Below are 7,929 nucleotides of genomic sequence, written 5' to 3' on the forward strand. Positions count from 1 at the left end.
CTTCTATTTTAACAGAAGGGAAAGATTTGATGCGACCACACAGGTGTTCCACTAATCTGAGTCCAGGTTCACAATCCCTTTTTATCATCACATTAGACAAGCCGGTCACCAATCAGTCAAGTGCGACTAATAAGAGTTTTTGAAGAAACATTTATAATAATGATCTAAATTTTTCAGAGTTTTGAAGCCACCCTAATTAATGGATGCTGGATGTTGAAAGTGTCTACATTTTATTATACGTATTAGGATGCATATACAAAAGATAGGCAAATCCCTATTAGAAAGTTAGAATAAAAGCCCCTTGAAGGCAGGAAGGTTATACAATTTTTCTTTGAATCCTCAGTCCTTAATGGGTGTTCAATGACTGTTTCAGGATTCAGTTAAGTTCAAATCAGACTTTACAAAAGAATTATTTTTCTTTACCAAAAGATTCACCACTAGGTACCTGCAAATAGCCGGTAAGTCTGGTATATTCAAATTTTGAATAGAAACTTACATGGAAATGTTACCTCTAAATACCTTTAACATTTTGAGTTATTATTACTGAAGACTCTAGCCACTCCAGTATTTTAGGGACATATCTATTAAGCAAAATCAAGAACCCAAATCCTCACAAATCAGTGAGAAGAGGTATAGCCAATGGAGTGAGGGAGGAAATACCAAGGACCCTAACCTGACTGACCAGTTGGATAAACTTTGTCCCTGGGCCTCAGGTCATATTAATAGACTTAATTTCTTATGATTCTATCATGGGTTGACAAAGTCCAGGGCCTACCTATTTATCTTGCCCCTGAGGTCAGTTTCTCTTTGAGGCCAAGAAGTGATTATGGGAAGGAAATATGCAGCTCGACACCCTCTGGCGCCAGTTTTTACTAAAGCTCTCAAACTCTCCCTACCATGTCCTTGGTTTCTGAATTGTTAGTCTATTCACCCTGTCTGCCCCCTGTCAGAAGATGTAAGTGGGACACATTGACAGTTCCTGGCGAGCTGTGTTTCCCTTTTCTGGGTCACTGCAGGTAACCCTCGAGAACATAGTTTGGATGATTTGGTTGATGAGAACCCCAGCCTTGGCTTTATCTGCCTTCAGGAACAGACTAGACTAGTGATGGGGAACCTAGAAACATCGAACTCTAGAGAGAGACGATCCAGTCCAATCTCTTCCATTTGTAGAGGAGGCTGTGACCTAAGTTGGGAAAGCAATTTGCCTGAGGTCATGGTTAGCAGCGGGGCAGACACTGGGGTAACTTCTCCCGGCTCCTGGTCCCAGGTTCCCCTGAGAGACCTCCAAGTTGACACATTTGGTGTTCAAACATTTGGTCCCAGCCATTTCTCTCTTTTGACACAGGTCAGGGAGGAAAAGAAGGTACACATCTCTGCCCACATCCTTTAATTTTTCCTAAGGTAAGAATTCGTTTGGGAGAGGACCTGCCCCTGAATGACATATACTTTGCATTTTTCCATTCTGTTGTTTTATACAAAAGCCTCCAGGAGGTCATAAAGACTTGAAAATTCACCCTAGTTTAGCATCTTTATACCATCCTAAAAAAAATCATTCCCTGGGGACTTCCCTGGCAGTCCAAGTGGTTAAGACTCTGCGCTTCCAATGCAGGGGGCATGGGTTCGAGCCCTGGTCGGGGAACTAAGATCCCACATGCCATGTGGCACAGCCAAAAAATAAATAAATTTAAAAAACAAAAACAATCGTTCCCCAGTAGCTATTCTGCCTGGGCCTTCTATTCCATTTTGCAAATTTGTCTTCTCATAGCAAGGCATCTAGGCTTTCCTTCAATGTCTGCTCAGTCCACTGACCTTGAAGACAACCAGGGAGCCAAGTAAATCCTTCAAGAAAGAATCACACCTGCGGGCCCCCTTTAATGTCTTCCAGGAGTTTGCACACCTATATTTATACGTGCGTACATACGCACACACAGGAAAACACACACACACACACACACACACGCACACACGTGGCAGCCAAGCGAGACAAAAAGAAAATTTAAGAAAAGGCCCACGCAGGAGAGAAGAAAATGTCCCTTTATATCTGCAGGCCGCCTCCAGCAAAAGCACTCCTAAAGACGATCGGTTAAATATATTGCTGCCATTACAGTCTACAAGAAACACATTCCATAAAAACGAAGGTGCTGTAAATTACACAAATATGATGCTAACAAGCCAGGAAACACGCCGCTAATGAGGTCAGCGACAGAACTCCCACAGCGCCGCAAATCACGTGCCAATCCTGCACGGGAGGCCCTAGAACCGTGTCGGGTCAGCATTTTCTGAGCACATTTGTAACCTGCTGTTTGGTATATGGTTACACAGGTAGATAAGAAGCCTCCACTTCTCCCCTCTACATTCTCCCCACCCCCATCTTTGTTTACGTGTCAAATATCCAAGTCACCAGACAGGCGCGCTCTGCGTTAATGTACCTGACTATTACAGCCTATTGTTCTCCGGCTCAGAGGAGAGAATTAGTCACTCAGATGTGTAAATATTGGTTACCATTTAGAAGCACTGCAAGCTCTGTTTCTATCAGGCCTGTTCCTGGAGGAATTATGCATGCTGTTGGCACCGGGTTTTGTACACACTGTATTTGTTAAAGCTCTAAAAATCAAATAAACATGTTCTCAGCTCCTGAATTATTAGTTCATTCACCATCTTTCCCCATTGCGGGGGGAAGCAATAAACACGCCGAAATGTGGCATTTAGGAACTGTAACACGATTTCTGCTTGGCATTTACAAGTTGGAGAACAACCCATAACACCCATCCCCGTGCCTTTGTCACACGGCCTTCAGCTCAGAGAGCCCAGGCGTCTCTGTGATGGATCCTGACCTCTGGGCGATCCAGACCTTCCCCTGGGGTCGGTGGGCAGCCTCCACTTCTGGACACATGTCAGATGCGGGGCCTGGTGCCCTCAGAGCTCCAGAGCTGAGGGCAGAGTCAAGGGAAACCCACACTACACAAATTCAGAGGCCAGAGCCACATCTGGTAAGAGCGATCCAACCTCCCCCTCTGAATGTTCCCAACTCTGTCTCTAGTTCCTGCTCGGCACCAGGATTACTACGACCGACCCCAAGATGGAGCTTGGCAGCATTGCTCAGAACGGTTCACCACATATGATACTGCAACCCAGCAGCCATTTTGAAGAGAAGAGAGGGCCGCCAATTTTATAGGCCAAGCCCATAGTTTCTTTTTTTTTTTTAATGTCTTAACAATAGTGCTTTATTGGTAAAAGGTTAGTTTCAATGGATACAACATTGCTGTGTAAAATAGGTTTTCAAATACATTTTTATAGGTAAAGCTTACCTCTTAGTAAAAGAGCAATTATCTATTAGCAAAAGTATTTAGATTTGGGCAGCAAAACAAAAGGGAATTTAAAAGTTTAACAGTGTAGGTGCACCTCCTCGCCCCCCAACCATAGCCATTAGGTGGCAGCTAGCACTAAGTAGTAGTTTTACTATACAGAAGCCCATAGTTTCTGGACACATTTCTTTCCATTCAAAATCTAGGGCAGTTAAGGTTTAAAACCATTGAGGGTAGGTGAAGAGAAAAGTGAGAAAGAAGTTCAATGTGAGATGCGTGAGAGAATGTAAGTGAACATTTAGCAGATAAATATGATCACAGAAATATCTCCTACATCCCCCAGCGTTAAGCAAAGTATTTATGGTTCAGATTCCGCTCAGAGCCAACAGCGGGGGTAGAAGGTAGTTTTGTTCTGAACCGCCTGGCCTAGCCCTAGTCTCAGACACCTGTTTATACTCCATCACGAAGGTTTTATTGAGTCTGTTCTCGCCAGTCTAGGGGCCCTGCTGTGGATCTATTTGTATACACATATCATAGGTTTTGGAAATAACTTCAGCACATAAATGCCATTATTTCCAACAGAGTTGGTGTAAACCATATTTACTACTCAAACGCTCAGCTCAGAATCGAGCTGCAAGGAAACAGTAGCAGCGGTGGTAACAACAACAACAAAGAAATCCATGACAGCTACAAACCACAACCACAAATCAAACAAATTCACAAAGAGGCCTTGAGGTGAGAAGCACAAAGCAGAGGCAAGATGGCGGGCTGGGCAGCCCTCAGCGCATTCAGAAGAAAACAGAATTAAAATCAAAGTAACTCCCTGCTCTAAATTAAATACAGAATACATGTGGGGTGCATACAGGGATGTAAAGAGAGGGGAAGGTACAGAGGGAGAGGACACAGTCAGAAGCACTAGCTTTTCTCACCGCCATAAAAATCTCAATAGTCTGTGTGATCATAGACATGGGAATCTCAGGGTCTGTACAGGGAGCTCTGGAGCTGTTACTGACACTCAACAGTTACCTAATATCCAGCATCGTCCAAACAAGAGGAAACATATTATGGGCAGCATCCCCACAAGTCAAGACTCTCCCTTCCCTTGGAGGTGGGAATGGTCTTGCGATCAAGAGAGAGAAAGCCAGCAAACTATTATATATAAGAGGGATAAACAACAAGGTCCTGCTGTAGAGCACAGGGAACTATATTCAATCTCCTGTGATAAACCATAATGGAAAAGAATATAAAAAAGAATGTATATATGTATGTATAACCGAGTCACTTTGCTGCACAGCAGAAATTAACACAACACTGTAAATCAGCTACACTTCAATTAAAAAAAAAGAAAAAGCCATCACACCAGAGCCACACCCACACCCCATGTGGGAACTTTCATTCATTCTTTCTTTGGTTTTTTGGTAATTTTTTTGTATTTAGTATATTTGATTTACAATATTATATTAGTTTCACTGTACAACACAGAGGTTCAATCTTTTTATAGATTACACTCCACTGAAAGTTATTACAATAAAATGGCTGTATTTCCCTGTGCTGTACAATATATCCTTATTATTTTATTCATAGTAGTTTGTATCTCTTAATTCCATACTCCTACTAACACAACATTGTAAATCAACTAAACTTCAATAAAAAAAAAAAAAAAAAGAAAGATCACACCAGAGCCACACCCACACCCCATGTCAGAACTTTGATTCATTCTCTTTTTTTTTTTTTTCACAAGCATTTACTAGACACCTACTATGTGTCTGGCTCTGGAAAAGATAGAAATATAGGTAAGACACTATCATCTAATTGGGGCATAAAAATGTTAAATAAGAAAATGATGATTATACAGGAAAATGACAATAGCTTTTCAGAGAAAAAAAAGTCTAAAAGGAGCAGCATATGATTGATGACCAAGGGAGAGAGTAATAAGAGCTTTAGGTACGGACCAAGTCCCAAATGAAGATGGAGCACTACAGGCTGGGGTGCTCCAGGAAGGGCTTCAAGGGGCAGGTGGGCTTTGAAGGCAGACAGGACAGAGCTGGGCAGAACAGAGAGAAGCAGAACCGATGCAGAACAACTGTGTGCGGTAAAGACCAGGAGGTGGGAACAAACTTGGCGTGTCTGGGGAGCCTAAAGTGACCATTCTGATCAGTATGCAGATTTGTACAGGAGACTGGAGGCGGGTAATGTTGGAAAGGTTGATGGTTTCTATTGAGTGGCAACCACACTGATGTTTAAGAGTTGGTCATGGTTGAAAATGATCTGTAATGGACACAAGGCGGCCTTCAATAGAAGGAAAACCCATGTTCATACATTCTACATAAATTTGCCTCTCGGGAGAGTGAGGCGATGCAGGAGTAGATGCATGGCTGTGTGGGGAAGAGGGGGACACAGTCAGTGTGCGTGCTCACTCTCCAACCCATGTGCACTGGGGTCTTTTATGCCCCCTCCCTCCTGGAAAGCCCTGGACCAGCGTAGTGAACTTACAAACAGCCCTGCCGCCTCTCAGGCAAATGTTCCTGTCTGGGGCAGGTGGGGGGAGAGTGGGAGAGAGAGACAGGGATATGGTTTCTCCAGACCAGCAGAAGGTACTTGAACTCTGTGGGAAGGTCAGTTGTTTGGAATGGGGATGAGTTCAGAATCGCCATAACCCAAAACAGACAAAAGTGTGAAATATGCATTTTTCTCTTTCATTTTACACCATTTTTACCAAACCTCTGTGTCGATGCAGCTAGCAAAAGCCCTTGGCTGGAGCCCCGCAGGGTTGGCAGATTTATTATGGAATTCGAAAAAAATGAAAACAGTTCAGCTGTCTGACCAGGTAGAAAGGATTATCTCTACTTGAAAGAAACCAGACCAAAAAAAAAAAAAAAAAAAAAAAAAAAGTTGCGCTGACAGAGAGAAGAATTCTGCCCAAAGCGGTGTGCCCTGCTGCAGCCCAAATTGCTGCTAATTCTTAAAATGGTTCTTAATCCTGTCTCCAGCTGGGCTACAAGAGCCCAGCTGTCTCTCTCATGAGCATCGGGCCAGCTCTCGTTGTGGCAAACCCTCTCAAGTCCTGTCCCATCATCTCGAAATTGCCAGCCTGAGGCAGACTGGTGATTCTCGGCCCGGCCAAGGAGGGGCTGGGCCCGGGCCTGGAAAGCAGCCCCCTGCCCACAGGGGGCACCTGTAGGACCTGGGTCTCCAGCAGCCAATCGCCGCCAGAGCTCCAAGCTCCCAGAGAAGCACCCCGTAGAGAACACCTGGACCTTCCCCACCCAGGGCCCAGCCCAGGACTAGCCCAGCCTGGAGTCAAATACTTAACCCCACCTTCACAAATAATAAGGCCGTCAGGGAACCGAAAATGGGGCGTCGGGATTTACAAAATGCTCACACCATCTCATTTGGCCGATTTTCCATTGTAACAGATTTTACTGGCCTCTTACCACATGCCAGGCACCGTGCAGGGCGCTGCGTATACGAAGATGGGGCCCTCGGGATGACCCTCACACCCCAACAGGCTGCCTCCTCTGGCCCCCACTCAGGGAAGTATTCATCTGCCCATTGGAAGGTTGAGGTAACTGGGACTCAAGGAAATTAAGCCCAAGGCCACAGAGCCAGCAAAGGAAAAATCCATACCTGCGAACTGTTCATCAGAAGCCGTAGCCTGCAGGCTCCATACCCCCTTGGGGGGTCTCTGGGAGGCTGTGTCTCCTATAAACACACGCGCCTATCAGCTGCCTTCTCCAGTGAGCTGTGTTGCTTTTTTGCCTTTATCAAAGGCCATAAAAATAGCCTGAAGATCTCCTTCATGTCAACCAGCCCCCTTATCCCCAATACCTGGACCTTCAGTCTTGTTCCCAGCCCCTTGACACACGCCTTGGCCATGGAGAGCTGGTTGGCTCTTCCTACCTCTTTCCACCCCTGAACGCTTGCCTGCACCTAGAAACCGAGATCCGGAAGTCCGGGGCCAGAGCTTCTTGGACAGGCCCACTGGGAATGCAGGAGGCGCACCCTCCCCTGGTCTCCCATCAGCCCAGCCCCCAGCATCACCTCTCCTGCAGGGTCCTGCCCTCCGGCCTGACCTCCCCTCTGGGCCTCGTCCTATCCGCCCCCTCCCCTCACTCCAGCCCACAGAGAAGTGCGGGATTAGTGTTTGCAAAGTGCAGTGATGGGGAGAAAAGCCAAGCGCTTCCCATCCAGAGGAAGGAAACAATTTTAATTGAAAAATGAAATCACAGATTACATGCAAATCTTTGTTGGCAAACTTCAATTACCACCAAATTAAATGCATAGCTAAGTTAAGCATCTTTGGGACACTCCATTTAATGTTTCCCCAGGGTATGTCCACAGTGTTCAGAGGCAGCCTGATAGGTGTCCTCCTGCAGAAGGAGCCCCCGGGAAGGATTCAGGGGATTTGGGCTCTAGCTGCCTGGGGCCCCCATCTACCGGCCTTACTTGTTTGGGAAGCAGTCAAGTAGAACAGGAAGAGAGAGGCGTTCTGACCAGTTTTACCATTCAGCTTCCTGCCTTTCAAAAAATCAGGCAAAGGAAAAATTAGAAAATATTCTAGTAGCAACGATATTAAAAATTACCCCCCCCAAATTACCCCATCTTTCACTACAAATTTATAAAT

This window comes from Lipotes vexillifer, unplaced genomic scaffold (assembly GCF_000442215.2).
Source record: "Lipotes vexillifer unplaced genomic scaffold, Lipotes_vexillifer_v1.1 scaffold1166, whole genome shotgun sequence".
Taxonomy (NCBI): Eukaryota; Metazoa; Chordata; class Mammalia; order Artiodactyla; family Lipotidae; genus Lipotes; species Lipotes vexillifer.